Here is a 20,631-nt window from a genome sequence, read left to right as displayed (position 1 = left end):
ATATCAGACTTTGCAATAAAAATAAATCTTAAAAAAAAAAAAAAGAAAAGAAGGTTACTTAAGGCTCACAGGGATCTAACCCTCTTTTAAAAATTATTTTTATTTGAAAGGCAGATTTATAGAGAGGAGAGACAGACTGGAGAGTCATTGGGTCCCTGGTTCAATTGCCAAACTGCTACAATGGCCTGAGATGAAGTGATCTGAGCCAGGAACCATGTAAAGGCAACGTTCCAAGGCTTCGGGCCGTGCTTTGCTGCTTTCCCAGGCCACAAACAGGGAGTTGGATAGGAAGTGGAGCAGCCAGAACACAAATTACAGGCCCATATGGGATGCCCGTGCTGCAGGTGGAGGGTTAGCCTGTTGAGCCACTCCTAGTGACCCCCAACCTTAACACTCTCTTAACTCTAAAAGCATTTCAGTATTCAGGATAACATTCTAGGCCGTAACTACCATGAATATTGAGCACTGACCTAGATATTATGAGGAATTTGGGGTGAGAGGAAGAACCCTAAAAATCCAGACAAGAAAGGAAAAAAAAAGAGGAAAAACTTGAAAATCAACTCAAATGCTTGGTAAATAGAAATAAGCATATAAAAACTCGGAGAAAATTTCAAAAAGTTTATGCAAAAATGACTATTTCGGGGAAAAAAAAGGACAGACTTGCAATTTGATTGTGTCAAAGTAAATTATCTTTTAATTATACTTTCCTTGAACATTCTTCAGGTGGTCTGACATTTTGAAGCATGCTATTTCTCCAGTGATTTCAGGGACCAGAATATGGGAAGAGATGAGTGGTAAGTCTTCTACTGTCCTTGCAAATAACAGTTGGTTTGTCTGAACTGAAATTTGGGTTCCCACGTTCAACAGCTCTGACCTTGTGGAACTGCCGGAACCCGCTGTACTAACTGTCCTAGCCGTACTAGCCAGTGCCAGGACTCCTGTAGCCCTTGGGCCTGGCTGGGGCCCGGGGTCAGTGAAGACAAGGCCTCTCATGCCCAAGAACAATAAATACATGCTGCAGATGGGAGGAGAAGAAGAACGCGTCCATTGTTGGCGGGGCAGCTCAACACAGGGCATCTGCTCCTGCTGCCTGGGGTCCAGTCTGTGTTTTCTCTGAAGCACGGCCTCTTGTTGAAGCTGCAGTGATGTGCTGGGAAGCCAGGAAGAGCGCTCTAGAAGGCAGCTTCACGCACATACCGAGAAGGTAAATAAGTGGCCTAGCATGTTGACCACAGCTATGTAACAGAGAAAATTGGGGTACAGGCAGTTGAACAGAACCCTATAGAAGTACAGCAAGGCTGACGATTTGTGACAAGGACAAATCTAGATCACAGGGGTGGGGGAGTGGCAGGGCTTTCCCCCGGCAAGGACAATGGGGGAGTCATGACTGCTCCGTGTATGACGACACTCTCATTTTTCTTTGGAAAGCACGGCTTTGATAGGCATCATTTGTCACAGAATCAGAATCCACGCTGATTCTGTGTGCTTTTTCACAGTTCCACTACACCCTGCTGGTTTCAGGTTCTGTATTTTGTTTTTCCTCTGCTGGCACACTGAGAGATGGGATATGCATGCTTGTTTCCCCAACATCATGCTTATGGATTTAGATTTAAGTTTTCTCGTGGAGCAATTTTTGTCTGCCTTTAGTCATTACTTGTTGGAATAATGAGCCAGTGCTCTTCTTGGGTTTATTGATCCCTTCATTCCATCTTTGCTTGACCTGCTTCGTGGTAATACACACATTCTATTAATAGAGTGTGCTATATTTGTGTTTGAAACGTGCCTACCGTGAGAATTCCTAGCAATTGATATCCTTAGGGAGATGAGGTTAGAAAAGGGGGTAAGAAAGTGAAATATGGAGGGATGACTGGAAAGAGAAGCCATCTGAAGTGAGTTTGCTGCCATTCAGATTTTTTAACTATTTTTTTTTTTGCTTGTTTAAAGATTTCTTTATTTTTATCAGATGGCAGATCCACAGAGAGGAGAGACAAAGATCTTCCATCTGTTGGTTCACTGCAATGAGAATTGCAATGGCCGCAGCTGAACCCAACCAAAGCCAGGAGCCAGGAGCTTCTTCTGGGTCTCCCACACAGGTGCAGGGTCCCAAGGCTTGGGCCATCCTCGACTGCTTTCCCAGGCAACCAGCAGGTAGCTGGATCGGAAGTGGAGCAGCCAGGACATGAACTGGCATCCATAGGGGATCCTGGCACTTGCAAGGGGAGGATTAACCAGTTGAGTCACCACGCTGAGCCCCAAAATATTTTAAATATTCATAAAATTAAATCTCTATCCAGGTTCTGAGTTGCTTCCCGTTTTGGTCTTTGATCTTATTGTCAATTGTAAACTTTTTTTCCTGTCATTTTGTTATCTTCCTGTGTGCCTCATGCTTTCTTGCTCATTTTCATTGTTTGTTTTGCGCCTAGCTCTCAAAAGCATACAATGCTTACTCTATAAGCTGGAGTGCAAGGGTGGGAGATGAGTAGACGGAAAAGCCCAAAATGAAGAGAAGTGCATGATCCACTTGAAAGATGACAGTTTTGTACATCCCTTTAATTCAGTCCCTTCTGCTAAGAATCTCCAGGTGATTTTGCTCTATCTTTATGTAAAAAAAAAAAATGTGGCATTTACTCAAGCACCGTAGGATCCATCAATTGAATTGCCATATGACCCATCAATTCTGCTTCTGGGTGAATACGCCAAATAATTGAAAACAGACTGTGAAAGAGATCAGCATTATTTACAAAAGGTAGCAGCCTTCCAAAAACCCATGGCTGAAAGGATGGAGAAATAAAATGTGATACGTACACACGGGACATTATTCAGCTTCAAGGCAAGGCGATGCCAACAGTTGCTACACAACTTCACAGAATGTGAGGAGGACATTACGCATCGTGAAGAGTATGCAGTCAGAAAAAGCTGTGCATTAGATGATTCCACTTAGACGAGATACTCAGACTGGTCAAATTCTGACTTTACAGTCAGAAAGCAGAGTGGTGGCTCAAGGAGGGAAGAGGATGAGAACTGAGCTTCAGTTCTGCAAGACTGAGCAGAATTATGAAAATTGCACAATAATGTGAGCATCCTTAATACTAGCTGACTGGGCAGTTAAATTGATTTTAAAAATGATTGTGATGTTCTATGTTATGGTATATTGTGCTATTGCTAAAATTATAATAATAATAATAATAAAAGCCAGAGCAAGTGGTTGACTTGGTGGTTAAGACATCAGCTTAGGTCTTGCATGGCCCCCATCAGAGCGACTGCTACAAAGTCTTAGCTCTATTCCAGATCCCTGCTAACAACATCTGTTCCAGGAAGCTACAGGCTGCTTGTGCTTGGGTACTTCTTGTACTTCAAGTCTTTGGGTCCCTGCCACCCAACCTGGGAAAGCTGGATGGAGCTCCTGGTTTGCAGCACCGACAGGGCACTTGGGGGAGTGAACCAGAGGTGGGGAGAGGTGGGTGTGTTTCAAAGAAATAATACATAAATAAAACAGCCTTTCCCGTAGAACTATGTCAAAGAGAAATCCTGGTAGGGTAGTGTTGAGGGGGTACGTGTCTCAAATGTATGTTTCTGCGTGCAGTTCTCTGAAAATGGGGGTGGAACTGAGATGGTGCTGTGGACAAGAGGAGGCGTAAATCTTTCCCCCAAAGAATGGGGATCAAAACGAAGCTTCAAAGACCCCTGGAAAGAAGCAGGCGGGAAGCCCTCGGTGGAGAGAGCGCTGAATGCAGGGGTCTGTGGCCCGAGTGCTGCTGGGAGGGGGACAGTGGAGCAGGTTCCTTGTGTCCCGAGAAGGTGATCTGAAGGCAGAGCGAAGAGGAGAGTTGCGAAAGGTTTTTGGGATCACCCCTAGCTACAGACTAGCTGCCGCTGGTTGCCTGCCCGAGGAAACTACAAGGAAAAGCCATTTGCTGTGGCTCTCAGGGGGCAATGATAATAACAGGTGTTGAACAGGAAGAACCAGAAAAACAATTCTTGAAGTCCCATGCAGCTACTTGAGAAAAAAAAAAGCCCAGAAAAGCTCAATGTCTGAAGCTTTGAAAGTAAAGATGACAGCAGGAACAATAGCCCAGCATCCACCCGGGGATTCTAGCAGTCCGGGACACGAGTTGAAGGGACCTTATGATAAAGGATCAGTCTCTGTGGAATCCTTGGATGTCAGGTGGTGTTCTGGCCTTGGCCTTGGCTCATGACCATGAAAGAGGAGGCAAGCAAACAAGTCTAGCAGAAAGCGAAATCTGGTAGGAGTTCAATTTCAGAGTAAACCAGCCAACTACCAGCCTGGAACTACTTTTCTCAAAACGTAGTCACCACCGGGCACTCAGACACAGATGCCCCACTTGTTGCACGAGTGAGCATTGCTCGTCTAGGTTATGAATTTATTTTGTTCCTTTTTCCAAAGGTACCTAAGATTTGCCTTAGGAGTTGTCCCTGCCTCACTTCCTCCTCTTCCCTCTCTCTCTCTTTCTGTGTCATTGTGGTCAAATTGTAAAATACATATAGTGTCTTATTTACTATCTTACCACTTAAAAGGACAATTTAAGTAGCATTAAGTCCATTCACAATGTTGTACAACAAACATCAACATCAATATCTATTTTCCAAAACTTTCTCTTGACCTCAGATAGAAATTTTGCACTTTTTTTTTTTTAAAGACTTATTTCTTGTTATTGGAAAGGCAGGTCAGATTTACGGAAAGAATGAGAGACAAAAAATTTCTATCCGCTGGTTCACTCCCCAAGTGGCCACAGGGTCCCAAATCTTTGAGTCATTCTCTACTACTTTCCCATGCCACAAGTAGTTGGTGCTGGACAGAAAATGGAGCAGCCGGGACATGAACTGGTGCTCACATGGAATCCCAGGGCTTGTAAGGTGAGAATTCAGACAACGAGCCATCACGCCAGGTAGCAGCTGAGTCCCTGGAAGCCTCTAGTCTCCTGTGTGTCCATGAATTTACCTTGATACCTCAGATAAACAAAATCATTTAATGTTTATCCTTTCGTCGGCTTATGTCATTTAGCATGCTCCACATCCATCTTGGGTTTTATGCATGCCAGTGGGTGTGGCAGCTTGATCTAGCCTGGTCTTCCTCCAGACCATCCTGCCCCCAGACCAGCCCACCTCTCACACTCACCAGTGGAAGCAAGGGAGTCCATGAAATCTGGCCACAGCCCAGGTCTGTTCCCAGTCCCAGATCTTGTGGTGCTAGTTGGTGCTGCAGCCCAATCTGAGATGACCTGCCCCTACTCTTAGCATTTGCTAACAGGTGCTGCAGCCTGGCTCAGCCCCACTAGTCCAGCTCTAGCCAGTGGGTGTAACAGCCTAGTCAACCTTTGCCCATTTCCATCTCAAGTCCTCATGTCAACTGGTGGGTCCAACCCAGCCTGTCTTTCACGCTTTCTTGTCTCTCACTCATGTCAGAGTATGTTGTGGATTGGCCTATCTTGGCTCACTCCCAGGCCCAACTTATATGTATGCCAATAGGTGCTGCAGCCTTGCCCAGACCAGTTTGCCCATACCCCATTCACCAGTGGGAGTTGTGACCTAGCAGGGGAATTTCCTAAGTTCCTCTACCAAGCTTGCTCCCAGCTCTGGATCCCATGGGTGCTGGTGGACGCTGTGGCCCAGCCCAACATGGCTGACCCCCAGTCCTGGCACTCACCTATGGGTATTGTGGCCTAGCCTGACAGGACTGCACCCATTCCAGCTCTTGCTGGTGAGTGCTACAGCCTAGCTCAGTCTTTCCCACCCCCCAGACCCAGCTTTCATGTGACCCAGCAGACACTATGGCCTAGCCCAGCCTATCGCATACCCATTCTGGCTCTCATGAGTGCCAACGGGTGCTGCAGCCTAGCCCAGTCTGGCCCACCCCCAAACCCAGCCCACATGCATGCTGACAGGTGCTATAATCTTGCCCAGACTGGTCTGCCTACAGCTGTGTGTCTTGAAGCCACCAGTGGGAGCTGTAGCCTAGCAAGGAATTTTCCAAAGTTTCTTTACCAGATCCATTACCAGCTATGGATCTTGTGTGTGATGGCAGGTACATCAGGCCAGCCTAGTATGGCCCATCCACCATCTTAGTATTGCAGTTTAACTCAGCTGGATATGGCCCATACTCTGTCCTGTCTCTTTTGCATTCTAGGATGCTGAGGTCTGGTCAGCCTGGCCTGTCCCCAGACCCAGCCCACACAGATGCCAATGCATGCTGCAGTCTTGCCTTGCCTGGTCCACTCCCAGCCTGACCAATGTGTTCCCTGGTAAGAGCTGCAGCCTAGCAGAAGTTTCCCCCAAGTTCCACTACCAGGCCTGCTCCTAGCCCTGAATCTCAATCATGCCAGTGGGTGCTGAGTCTCTGCTTGGTATGGTCTGCGCTTAGTTCTGGCCTCTACATGTGCTTGTGGGTGCCACATCCTGGCTCAGCCCTCCCTCCTCCCAGCCCCAGCTCCTGAAACTTTCAGGTGAGTTCTGTGGTTTAGCCTGATTCAAGCAGTTAACACTCCCAGCTCTCTGCGCAAACTAGCAGGTGCTGGAGTCCCGCAGAAGTGAGCCCACAAATCCCCTACAGAATCTGTCCCAAGTCCATTTCTGTCATGTTGTGGTGGGTGCTGTAGCCCAGCTTGACATGACTCATCCCCTGCTCTGACACTCCTGGGCAAGTCCTGCAGCCTGGCTCTGCCAGGCATGCTTGCCCCAGTTCTTGCAAGCACCAGCAGGCAACAGGTGATGCTCTTTGGCCTAGTCCAGTTTTCCCATGCATGTTGGGGGTGCCTTGGCCTGACCCAGACATGCCCTCCGGTTTCCTCTCTCTAAACTATCCCATTTCAGCTCCCTCAACTACATGTGAGTGCAGTGGCTAAGTCCTTGGAAGCCCCCAGAGCTCATTACTTCCGTGTCAAACATACTCTCAGATGCTCCCACCCCAATATGTCCCTAGACCCCCTTCCTTAGGCAATCTGCAGTCCCCGCTCCTACTTGGGACTGGTGCGGTGTGTTCTGACCTAGAGTTCCCTGTCTTCCTCACATATCCTTAACGAAAGATAGAAAGATAACTGTGCTGACACACTGGTATAGTTAACACAAGCTTGGCATTAGCCAGGGCCAGAATGTCCACTAGCTATTGGCTGCTGTTCTCCCAGCAGTGTAACACTTGCCTAGATACAGTTACCTATAACCGAGAAAGTTCTCATTTAAAAAATATTTAGGTGTTTTATTATTATTTTTTTAGATTTATATATTTTTATTGCAAAGTCAGATATACAGAGAGGAGGCAAAGATCTTCTGCCCATTGATTCACTCCCCAAGTGACAGCAATAACAGTAGCTGAGCCGATCCGGAGCCAGGAGCCAGGAGCTTGCTCTGGGTCTCCCACACAGGTGCAGGGTCCCAAGGCTTTGGGCTGTTCTTGTCTGCTTTTCCAGGCCACAAGCAGGATCCTGGATGGGAAGCAGAGCCACCGGGACTAGAGATCCCGCTGTGTTCAAGGCGAGAACTTTAGCTGCTAGGCCACTGCACTGGGCCCTAGTCATGTATTTTTATTTGAAAGACAGATTCACAGAAGGAGAGAGAGAGAGAGAGAGACTCCACTGATTTTCAAATGGCCACAATAGCCAAAACCAGATCAGGCTGAATCTAGGAGCCAGGAGACTCCTCCAGGTCTCCAGGTGTGTTCCTGGACCCAAGCACTTGAGCCATCTTTCTCTGCTTTTTCGGGTATGTTGGCAGAGAGCTGGATTATAATTGGAGCAGCCCAGATTCGCATTGGTTTGGGGCACACTTTCATGTGTTCACCAACCTGGAAGTTCTCCAGACTCTATCATTTAAAGCTTTTATTGAGGTTTCACTACATAAGCTGATTGAATCATTGGCCATTGATGGTCTTCTCCCCTTCGTAGAGGTGTGAAAATTCCATCTTTGTAATTATTACCTAACAAGCTGACTCCCATCCAGAAGCTGCCAACACACACACACACACACACACACACACACACACACACACACACACACTCTCATGTCAGGTATAATAAAAGAACTCATGGTGAATCACAAAACAGAATCCTGTCTTACTCATCACTCAACAAATTCTATAGGTTTTAGGAGCCCTGTGCCAGGAACCCAATAAAAAGAAATTACTTAAGAAATGGAGAGTGAGAGGGATAGAGAGAGAGGAGATCTCGCCTACTAGTTCATTCATTCCCCAAATCCCTACAGTAGCTAGACCACAGCCAGGTCAGAGCCAATAGACAGGAAATAAATCCAGCTCTCTCTTGTGACTAGCAGGAGCAGGAGGTTGCAGAAACTAGGCATTGAACCCAAGTATTCTAAAGTGGGGTATGGGTACCTAGCCAGCTAGCCCAAATATGTATACCTTATTAGAGCTGTCACTTGGTGTCTACAGGACATTGCTCCTGTGGTTATCAAATCCACAGACATTTCAATTCTTTACATGAAAAGACACAATATTTGCACATATTCTATACTTTTAATATCTCCAGATTTCTTATCGTATCTAGTATCATGTTTTGCACATAGTTCTTATACTGAATGGTTGAGAGATTAGTAGCAAGAATAAGCATGTGCATTCATATCGCTAATCCAATTTTTATTGGATAGAATCTTTTTAATCCATGCTTGACTGAATCGGTGGCTGTGGCACTCGTAGGTGTGGAGTTGACCATGTACCACAGTGTCTCACTCCTTCGAAGGATACACCAGTGAAAAGTCTGCTGTACAGACATAGTCCATGTTCTCTCCTTCTTAATAGACACTGGTGGGTTACAGTAAACAGGACTGCTGCGAATACTCATGTACATTTTTTTGCACAGACATATGTTTTCATTTCTCTTAAATGCCTAGTGTTCAAAGTACAGCAAAAAAAAAAGTTTGACTTTGTTTTCTTTTAAAAATATTTTTATCTATTTGAGAGTTAGCGAGATAGAGAGAGCTTTAATTTGCCGGGCACTCTCTGAACGCATCAACAGCCTCCTGATGGAAGCTAGGAGCCAGGAACTCAACACAGGAGTCCCATGTGAGCGGCAGGAACGCAAATTACTTGGCTGCTGTACTTCTGTAGACCCCACATTGTCAAGAAACCGGATTAGGGAGCCAGAGCCAGGATTCAAATTTATTCCAGTGTAGGATATAGGTTTCTTAAGGGCTAGATCAAATGTCCAGCTTGGCCTTATTTTCAGTTTTAGAAACATGCAATAAAATAAGTGTTCTGATGCTCTGGGCAGATAATATTTGTTTTAGGGAAAGAGAAAACCTGAAGGAAGCATAAACAAAAATGTACCATGTGACTTGGTCCTTCAAAGTTCTTTTCCTTCTATGGTGAGACAAGGAGAAAAAACAATCCGAAAGTCACTGATTGGCTAACTTCAGGTTACTTTAGGTTACCTTTCTTTGTGTGAGGATTAAGGCAGAGGGAACTCCATTCTCCTGCCAATTGAAACTGGTTGGTTTGGGAAATTTGACTGTTATCGTTCTAATCCTGATTCTAGGAGTGTGAGATCAACAGCTTAGTTTGGTTGGTTGTGTAGAATTCAGCCTGCATGATTTTGTTTTATTGTTTAGCCTGACCAGGGTAGAAGCTTAGTTCACAACAACGGCCCCTGGTAATTTTTTATTTGATTCTAATAGCACAATTGATGGGTCCCATAGCAGGTCTGGTTTGGAGGACGCAAACTGCCACTCCAAATTATTTCCATATTTTGTACCTTTCTGGATGCATTTCTATTTAGATTTGATCTTCCAATCAACTTCATAAACAGCTCTACTTCCTTGCATTTGCCATTGTCTACCTTGCTGTCTCACACCCAGCAAGAACTCAGTGGCTATTTGATATGAAAAGACAAAGACCGAACATGCCTTATCCCGGAAGTCAGTAACGAAAACTATGGTCAGCTGGTTGTGGGACATACACATACACCTTCTTCTACTTCTCCCACATAGCATATCAAAAATATTCAGGCAACCATTGATGTGTGGATGGTGTAGGCAATGGCCAAGGTATGGTGATGGTAGATGCTGGGTGGTAATGTAAGGCACCACAGTGGGCTTTCCCATGCCTTGCCAAGCTCTCACACAGATAGCCTTGAGATTAGATCCAGTTTTTATTTCAAGTGATGTATGCAGTATTCACCAAGTTGGGGGTGATCTAGGAGGCTCCTCCCTCATCTCAATCTTCTAAGTATGCTTACGAAACTTCACTCCAGAGGTTAAATGTTACTCTTGGCTGCAAGTGACTGAAAACTAAGGCAAATGCATGCATGGGGTGGCGGAGAAACACAAACGACCATTTGGGATGAATTCAAGGGCGGTTGGATCCACAGTACCAGAAGACAGATGCCTGCTTGCCTTCTACCTGAACCTGTTGGCTTTGCTTTATTGTGTCTTGGCTTTATTGTTAGAGTGAGTGATGGGGAGAGAAGTTGGGGATGAGATCACAGGTGATGAGGGCTGATAGATAGATCATGTGGAGCCCAAAGTGTGCTATGACCAAGACTTTGGATTTTGCTCTGAGTATATTCGTCAGCATTTTTTTTTTTTTACAACAACAATTTTTTTTTTTTTTTAACAACAACGAATACTCCAGGAGAAGCAGCTGATGAGCAAAGAGTAACTCTGCTGATGGTTTTGGAAGATCACAGCCCAGGTTCAAGCGTTCTACTTGTAGTGTTCGATGAGAGCAGTGAATGGAAGGATGTATGCTGAAAGATCATATGATGAGCCAGTAGTGAGGGAAGGAGGCTGGACTTGGCTTTTATAACCTATCCACTTGTGAGATCCATGTTCCAAGGGCAGGCCCTCTCCTGACTCCCTCCAGCATGACCTCTAAGTCCACCACGACTCCCACTAAGTCCACCTTCTAGGCACCAAAACTTGTTGAGATCTCTTCCATTTGTCCGTTAAGTACTAACACAAATCCACCAACTATTAACAAAAGACTTTGGGGATGAAACCATTATGATGTGAGCTTTCAAAACCCCAATTGCTATCTATGACAACTTGATACTGAGTGAGATGAAGGGCCAGTAGAGGCTGATGGTACTAAACACAACTGGCCCATTGCTCGGATGAATGGAGAGAAACGTGGACAAGAGAGGACTGGAGAGCTCAGAGAGCTTTCCTCAGCTAGAAACAACCTCCTACAGAGAAGTGGGGCTGCTGATCCCTCACTACTGGCCAGCCATTCCCACTGGGTGAGGTGCTGGAGGCTGCAACAGACCTCTGCGGAGACCTGCCTCTCTGCAGGAGGGCAAGAAAGACACTTGAGCTCCTGAGAGCAAGGCCATCAATGGCTGGTGAAACCAAAGGAGGACCCCAGGCAGCTCCTTCACCACTGGAAGCCTGACCCTTTCTGTTCATCCAGACAATGAGAGCCTGGGCTGGGGAATGCAAGGGAAGCCTGCCAAGTTTACAGTCTGCCTTCCCCCAGCCTAGACGACCTGGGAGAGAAGAGCGTGTCTTTTGAATTTGCCGCAGTGACCCAGAGCAGAGAGGGAGGAGCGTTTTTTAGTGAGTGTAACAGGCAGACGTTGTCAAGACGGGCCCGCTGTGTCTGCTTTGTCCTAACCGTGAGAAAGCAAAACCTAGCCACAAACAGAAAAGGGGTTCTAATTGCAGGGTTTCAAATTTAAGGAGTACAGAATGGCTCCTACAGAGAAATCCCTCTCTCTGCTAATCATTATTTACCACTGCAGTATTCTTTTCTTCTTCTTCTTTTTTTTTTTTGTTACAACGAAAATAAACTTTTCCTGGTTACAAAAAACAAAACATGCAGGGGCTAGTGCCATGCCCTAGCAAGCTAATTCTCTATCTGCAAGTGCCAGCATTCCACATGGGTGATGGTTCAAATCCCAACTGCTCTTTCTGATCCAGCTCCCTGCTTATGACCTGGGAAAGCAATGTAGGATGGCCCAAGGCCTTGGGATCCTGTACCCATGTGGAAACTCAGAAAAAAATTCCTAGTTCCCATTTTGGACTGGCCCAGTTCTGGTTATTGTGACCATATGGAAAATGATCCAACAGATGGAAAATCTCTCTTTCTCTCTTTCTCATTTGTCTCTCTCTCTCTTTCTAATTCTTTCAAGTTAAAAATTAAAAAATGTTAATAATAATACTTGGTTAAAATCCAAGCATGGGACATTTGACATAGCAAAATTGCCACATGAGATGTTGATAACCCCTAGCAGATGTGTGGTTCACAAGTGGAATACATTCCGCTTGCGTCCAGCTCACACCCACCCTGGCAGGCAGTAGGTGACAGCACAGGAACTGGGGTCCCTGGGGCTGGCCTTGTCATCCTGCTTGTGCAGCTGCTGTATGCAGTACCTGCATCCCACCTAAGAGAGCAGGTCTGAGTCCTGACTGCTCCACTTCAAATCCTGCAAATGGACCTGGGAAGGTAGTGCAGAATCAGCCCTTGCTTGGCCCCTGTTCCCACATGAGAAACTTGGGTGGAGTTCCAGGCTCCTGGCTTTTGCTGTAGCCATTTGCAGAGGGAACCATCAGATGGAAGATCAATCTCTCTCCTCCCTGATAAAGAATTAAACAATGTTCAGAAATAGAACCAAATATACATGTGAATTATATATAAAGCATAGAGAGAATTTTCAGAGCTTGAGGGAGGAATTATTTTTTAAAAGATTTATTTATTGGGACCTGGCGCGGTAGTCTAGTGGCTAAAGTCCTTGTCTTGCACACCCTGGGATCCATATGGGCACTGATTTTAATCCCAGCTGTTCCACTTTCCATCCAGCTCCCTGCTTGTGGCCTAACAAGGCAGTCGAGGATACCCCAAGACTTGGGACCCCTAGGTGTTTGCTTCAAGGTCCTTGTTGCCACTAGGGACACTGACATTCCCAATGGGAAGAGTATTGTCTTGGCTTCTGATCCAGCTCCCTGCTAACACACATGCTAGGACATGACGGCATGGGCTGCTGACTGTAGCTTCCTGCCACAGCAAATTCTGGGTCACGGCTAAAGTTGCTAGATTTCAGTGACCCACATGTGAAACTTGCATTAAGTTCTCAGCTCCAAACTTTGCTCTTTCCTTTTTTATAAAGGGCATCCTGAAAGGCAGCAGATGATGGCCCAAGCACTTGAGTCCCTGTCACCCACTTGGGAGAACCCAGCCTGAGCTCTGAGCTCAAAGCTTGCACCTGGCACAGCCATGCCTATTGTGGGCATCTAGGGAGTGAACCAGAAGATGGAAGATGTTGCTATCTCTGTGTCTCTTTATTGACCTGCGTTCAAATAACTAAAAATGAACAAATAAATAAACATAGAAAGAGAAACACAGTTTTCCTTTTTGGGAGAGTGTGATGGAATATGGACATTTCCCTCAAATGTCTGTAGTAGCTGACCTGGGCCTGGTTTCAAAGTTGGAGCTGCGAGCACAGTCCTGTCTCCATGTGGGTGATAGGAATCTAATTACTTGATCAGATAATGGCTGATCCAGGTCTGCATTGCTGCAAAGCTGGAGACAGGAATCAAACCAGGCTTTTTGGAATGGGAGGCGGGTTTCCTAATGATGTGGGTCAAATGCCCTCTCCATGACTGTTTTTTTTTTTTTTTGGTGATTTTTTTAAACATTTATTTTTATTTGAAAAGTAGGGTCACAGATGGAAGGGCACACACACACACACACACACACACACACACACACACACGTCTTCCATCTGCTGGCTCATTCCAAAAGTGGCCACAATAGTTGAATTTGGGCTGGTAGGAGGCAGGAACTTCTTCTGGGTCTCCCATATGGGTGCAGGGTTCCAAGGACTTGGGCCATCTTCCACTACTGCTTTCCCAGCTGGATTGGAAATGAAGCAGCCAGAACTCGAACTAGCACTCATATGGGATGCCAGCACTCAAGGTGGAGGCTTAGCCTACTACATCACAGCACCAGCTTTGATGAGTCTTTCTTTTTCTTTCTTTCTTTCTTTCTTTCTCTCTTTCTCTCTTTCTCTCTTTCTCTCTTTCTCTCTTTCTGACTTCACTACCAATGAGGACAAACAGAAACTCTAAGATGGACTATGTCAATCACTGCATTCTTCGGCAACCTCATCATGCTTGGAAAGGTGAGAATGGCAACAATTCAGAACTGTTCAACTATCAAAACCACTTGAGCAAGGCCCTTGGAGCAGGCCCCACATCAGGGACCTGGGACGCATAGGAAACTGGGTGGGGTTTCTCCATTTACCTTCCCCTTTACCCCAGATATAGCGGCGGGGGGGGGGGGAGTGGAAATAATAGTCTTACCTACTTTTCTGTAGCCCTTGTTTTATTACCATTGAAGGGGGGGGAAAAAAAAGTAGGCAGAATTCTGTTTCTTCTTTGTTGTTGAGAATCACACACACACATGTGTACGCAAAGCGGTTTGCATGTGTACCCACAACATCATGCGTGAGCATGCACCTGTATACAGAGAGCCACATGCAGTGAATCTGCACTCTGAAGTGCCTTGTCATTTGGAACCACAAAACGGGTGAAGACCATTCCCCAAATGCAAGGTGATACTTGGTGACCCCCTAGCTGGCCCAAACGGGAACAGGGCTTTCATACTGTACATTTTTTTGTTTAGTGCTGTGCCACTCACTTCCTTTCTCCTCGCCTTCCCTGACGACACAGTCCAGCAGGTGGCTTACACAAGGAACAGAGGCCTTCCCAGAGTTGGCTGCCGACTGATGGCTCCGTGAAGAACCCGAAATCGCTTTAAAATAACTCCTGCCTGTACTTTAAGTGAAATCACAATCCCAGACAGACGTTTCAAGAGAGAAAGGAGAAAATGAGGAAGGATGTTGACCATTTATCCAAGACCCTCCCCTGGGGTCAAGTGTGGGATGCAGTTAAGGGATAAACCGCACACGGGGGTGGGGGAATCATCATTCTATAACTGCGTTTTAACCTACAGTTAACAATAAGTAGTAACATTTGGGGTGCTTTTGCTTTTATCTCACAGGTTTCTCCTTATTTTCTAAATCGTCTGCAGCGAGCCTAAGTTATTTTTCTGAGCTGCAACAAGGACAATAAAAATGCTACACAAAAGCAGTTCGTATATTAATTTTATCTTCCTAACTACAACTCCTTTTGTTTGTTTGTGAGATCCTTTCCTGGATCTATAATTTAAAGCTCATGATAAACACTTCATAAGCCTTTGCTGACAGTCATTAATTTAGAACCTCGTCCAGAGCTATTTTTGGGTGAGGTGACTAGATAGATGAAGTCTCGCCGGGGTCAGAATGACTCTGTGGAAGATCAGGTAGGGTTGAACATGTATTGTCCTGTGTTGATCTTAAAGGCATGTGCTCATACTTCGAATGAGCACCCAGACCTGCCTTGCTGTGGGCCAGGACCCTACACTCTGCCATGAGCTCCAGCTTTGCTTTGTGTTCACTCGTCTATAACTGGGGTTGCCCCCATAGGTTTAACGCTGGCTAATGTGAGTCTCATCCCTCAGCTTGGATGAACGCATTTCCTCTGATTTCCTTACTAAAAGCAGTCTTCCTTCCACTGACTCATTACACACACACACACACACACACACACACACACACACACACACACATATAAACCACCACCATGGCACCCATTACTCTCTCACTGTGTATTATAGTTATTTATGTCCACATCTGACCCCCTCTGCTAAAATTTGTGTTTCCTGAGACCTGGATCCCTGCCTCAATGCCTTTGCTTTACAACAAAATACTGACTGGTGAAGTGGGAGCTTATGTGCCAAGCCGTTTATATGGACAAGTCTATTTAAATGATATTACAAGATAAAAAAGAAACAGGGCCCTGTGCTGTGGCCTAGTGGCTAAAGTTCTCGCCTTGAACGCGCCAGAATCCCATATGGATGCCCGTTCTAATCCCGTCTACTCCACTTCCCATCCAGCTCCCTGCTTGTGGCCTGAGAAAGCAGTCGAGGACGGCCCAAAGCCTTGGGACCCTGTACCCGCGTGGAATACTGGAAACAAGTTCCTGGCTCCTGACTTCGGACTGGCGCAGCACTGGCTGTTGCAGTCACTTGGGGAGTGAATCATCAGATGGAAGATCTTCCTCTCTGTCTCATCCTCCTCTCTGTATATCTGACTTTGTAATGAAAATGAAATAAATCTTAAAAAAAACAAATAAAAAAAAAACAAATCTGAAGGCTCAACTGCTAAACACCTAGCACAAGATCAGGCAGCTACTAAGCGATGAAGCTTGGATTCACATGTGTATAGTCTGAGTACTGTACTTTAGCCACTGGGCCACAGCATCCTCAAGCAACGTCCCTTGCACGTTGTTAGGCAGGCAAGATGCAGGAACGCAGAGATACAAAAATACGGAGCAGCTGTTAGTAGATGGTCCCATTTTCAGCTTCCTCTTATGACCAACATCATTAGGTCAGATAAATGGCTCAGAAAAAAAATGAGGAAATATTGAAGGGCTGAGTATCCAGACCATCATGAAGCCAAGATCTACCCATTCATTGGCAACATTAGAATGAACTTGAGTTGCTTCTCTTACCAGCCCCTGCAGACTTCAATCCATCTGGTAACTTCTGATGGAGGAGAAGCTACACGCCTTGAGACTAAGTTACACCAATTCTTCGAACCTTAGTTTGTATGTGTTAAGAGCAGAGAGCAGTAACCTTGCGGGGTTATTAGAATGGGACAATGTGAAGTACCCATTCCAGTGCCTGATGCATAGTAGGAACTGGCCTTCCCCTGACTCCCACATTGCAATGAAGCTGAAAGAAGGCACAAAGCCGAGAGGAGAGATGAGTGGCAGTGGAGAGCTGTTAGTCACATTCCACAGGGCTGAGTGATCCTGAAATCAGAGGGGTCACGGTACACTCCCAAGATTGCCCAGAGCAGGTATTAGTCTTGCAGGAAATATTAGTCAAAAGAAGGATAAGTGAGCTGCAGAATGGAGGGGAAAAAAGTAGTAACTATTCCTAGCAAAGCATGAAACTGGTTTGGGACATTTCTTCACTGTAATCAGTAACTGCTTTTTTTGGCCAGGATTGGATTAATTTAAGGCTGTCCAAAGATCTATGCATCTCACTGGATCATCTGCATTTTACTAAGAAACAGGAAGTGCTCCTGGGTTCCCCGGTGCTTGGCTGGTCACCCTCCTTCACATAGGCAACCTCAGAAATTCTCTCATTCTGGAAACCTCTGTGTCCTTCTGTAAAGGTTGCACGCGTATCTAGAAAACAGGCAATTCAGGCCTTGTTTCCCCTCAAGCAACAGAACCGGTCTTTGCAAAGCTCTAATTTTGTGCTAAGAATCTGGAAGGTTAAGAGTTACTGCAATAGTCCGTATTTTAGGTAAGCTGTCCACCCTGCCCTGCTTCCCACAATGGACTCCCAGACAGATATGTACGCAGGTTGGGGGTACTATTTGGTTTGACTAGGGGATGCCAAGTGATAATACCAGCGAAAAAGAAAAAAAAAAAACATTTATCCCATCCACCTTCCCCCATACCTGATCCTCCCTGACCCTGATCAGAGGCCAACGTGGACATGCACCCCTCTCAACTCAATATGTAAACAATATTAAATAGAACATAATTTAAAAAGAAAGACCTGTGTCCATTTGAATGAGTACAGAATGGACTATGATGCACTGGGGGTTAACTATTTTGAGGATCGACCCTCAATGTAGGAAAACAAGGCAGAATAAATCTTAAGATCCTACTATGTGGGAGTCCACAATGTGGGGAGAAGTGAAATGCCAGCTATATACACAAGAAACAGACAGACAAATAAACAAAACCCTCTTTAACATGACATGCTAAGTGAGATGGACAGGTAAGTAGATCCTGCCCGAATACAAAGTGTCAGCCTTAGGGGAAACCACTGGCTGCAAGGAATGCTTGCTTTGCCAACTTCTAGTAAGTTCCCTTCTTTTCATCTTTTCTTCCAAGGCTTTGATATACTTTACAAAAAAGATATCCAGGCCGGTGAGGGTAACAGAGAAAAATTTTCCTACTTTTTACAGAGAACCAATTCAACTTAAAAAGATGCATATTGAGTGCCTCCTCTGGGACATGTCTGTATTCCACTGTCAAGCTAAGTTTCCAAGCAGTGCATTCTGCTTATTCTATTTCCTTTTTAAGAAAAGAAACCCTTAAAAATTATTCATTTGTTTGAAAGACAGAGTTACAAAGAGGGACACACGTGCACACACACACACACACACACAGAGAGAGAGAGAGAGAGAGAGAGAGAAACCTTGCATCTGCTGGCTCATTTTCCAGCCGGCTACAATGCCCATGGCTGGCTGGGCTGCACATCTTCTCCTGCTTTCTCAGACACATTAGCAGGGAGCTGCATCAGAAGTGGAGCAGCTGGGTCTTGAACAGGTAGTAAGTTAAGCTTCTGTTTTGCGATGCTGGCATCCCATATGGACTCTGGTTTCTGCTTCAGCTGCTCCGCTTCTGATCCAGCTACCTGCTAATGGCTTGGGGAAGTAGCAAAAGATAGCTCATGCCCTTGGGTTTCTGCACACAAACTTGGGAGACTCAGAAGAAGCTCTGGCTTACTGCAGCCATTTGGGGAGCCAGAAAATAGAAGTTCTCTTCCCTCTCTCTCTCCTTCTCTGTTTAACTGTGTCTTTCAAATAGAAATAATTTTTGCTTCAATGTGTGGGTGTCAAGTCACTGCTTGAGATGCCCATGTCACATACCTGGTTAGAGTCCTGCTTTCAAATCAGCATTCTAGTAATGCTTACCTTGGGAAGCAGCAGCCGGCTATCAGACCAGAGCAAGTGAGATTTTAAGAAGGTCCTAAATGAGAAACAAATGTGTTGTTACTGGACGTGTCAGTATCATCCTTCACACATCTTCTTAAACTAATGATCACAGAGCAACGTCAACTAGAATATCTGCCTCTTAACCCATGTCACTGATGTACTTGGTAACCATAACAGAAGCACTGCCTGTTAATTAGCCTCTTGGGAGAAACTGTGTTTTGAATTGCTGCCTGCAGCCCTGGAAATCTTGTAAGAAACAGGAGAACAGCGAGGGACAGAAGAAGCATGTTTCCAAAGTTGTTTTTAATACATGACACAGTGATTTTTTAAAAAAGATTTATTTTATTTTTATTGGAAAGTCAGATATACAGAGAGGAGGAGAGATAGAGAGGAAGAGCTTCCATCCGATGATTCACTCCCCATATGGACACAACAGTCAGACCTGTGCCAGTCCAAACCCAGGAGCTTCTTCCAAGACTCCTACACAGGTGCAGGGTCCCAAGGCTTTGGACCACCTTGACTACTTTCCCAGGCCAGAGGCAGGGAGCTGGATGGGAAGTAAAACAGCTGGGATTAGAATCAGTGCCCATATGGGATCCCACTGTGTGCAAGGTCAGACTTTAGCTGCTAGGTTACCACGCTGGGCCTGACATAGTTAATCTTTTTTTTTTTTTTTTCATTTTTTCTGACATAGTTAATCTTAAAGAGAAGCTGGTTACATGCCAACTGGGGCCAGTTGAAAAAAGTTACATGAAGCTGTGTCAACATCAAAGACAGAAATCATGAGAAACTGTTTGATAGATGATCCAAAACACAGGAAGACAATTTACATTTTAAAATAGTGCTACGTATAAGACAGAGTTAGCAGTAAGGAAATAGCCACTGTAGAGTAAATGTCTGTGGAAAAAAAAAGTTTTGACTTCTGGGCTCACCAAAGAACTGCAAAGAAGAGGGTATTTGGCATAGGACTTGGAACTCAGCCAAAGATACCCACAGATCACTGCTCAAGTATTTGGGTCCTTGCCACTCACATGGGATTGAGTTCCTGGCTCCTGGATCTCATTTCGCATGGTGCCGATTATTGCAGGCATATGGGAAGTGAACCATCAGATGGTTTCTACTTATCCACTCTCTCTCTTTTTCTGTCTTTATCTCTCTGCTCCTCAGACCAGTTAAATAAGTGCATTTTTAAAAAAAATCTAGAGGAGCTGCATTGAAACAATGAAAATTAAAAGCAATGAAATATAACTAACTTGCTAGCTTGCAACAATAAACAAAGTAATGATAAGAAGTATTACATACTGTTGACAAGTTCAGGTGCTATAAATTTGTCTAGGAGAACATTTGAAAAACGGTCTAAAATGTGTGACACAACAGTTTCATTTCGAGAAAATTATTCCAAGAAGATACAAATGTACAAATTTACATACACAATAATGCAGATGATACATACTTTTTGTTTCATTGAGTCACACATTGTATTATTCTCTCCTGACCATAGTGGTTTGCACAAGATATAGATATAGATGTAGATGTAGAGAGAGGGCAAGCATGTTTCCATCCACTGATTTACTACCCAGATGCATACAATAGTTAGGGCTGGGCCAGTGTGAAGCCAAGAGCCAGGAATTCCATCCAAATCTTTTATGTTCCAGGTCAGGGGCCCAAGAACTTGTCTCATCATTTGCTGCCTTCCCAGGGGGTACACTGATTGGAATTCTTGCAATTCGCAGGCCCATAAGTTATGTACTCAGTACGGGCTTTCCTTAATTGTAGAACAAAGGTGGCTCTTAATTGATGGATGCTCTGGTCCTGCTTAACAGACCTCAGGGATCAGACTGTCTCCAAGTAACCATGCCTCAGTACAAACTCGGGAATATTTATGAGG

The 20,631-nt window shown here is 45.1% G+C and overlaps 1 long non-coding RNA gene across 1 annotated transcript in view; it reads right to left on the bottom strand.

Annotated features, from left to right (window-relative positions):
* LOC121151063 overlaps positions 1-20,631 on the bottom strand; it is a 63,378-nt gene that overhangs the window by 29,907 nt on the left and 12,840 nt on the right. Inside the window, exon 2 of the long non-coding RNA XR_005883116.1 lies at positions 18,723-18,777. This is a non-coding gene — a long non-coding RNA (uncharacterized LOC121151063). The remainder of the gene's footprint in view (positions 1-18,722; positions 18,778-20,631) is intronic.

Source organism: Ochotona curzoniae, unplaced genomic scaffold (assembly GCF_017591425.1).
Source record: "Ochotona curzoniae isolate NIBS_2020 unplaced genomic scaffold, NIBS_Ocur_1.0 contig_2235, whole genome shotgun sequence".
NCBI lineage: Eukaryota > Metazoa > Chordata > Mammalia > Lagomorpha > Ochotonidae > Ochotona > Ochotona curzoniae.
This window is presented reverse-complemented; position numbering and strand designations above follow the sequence as displayed.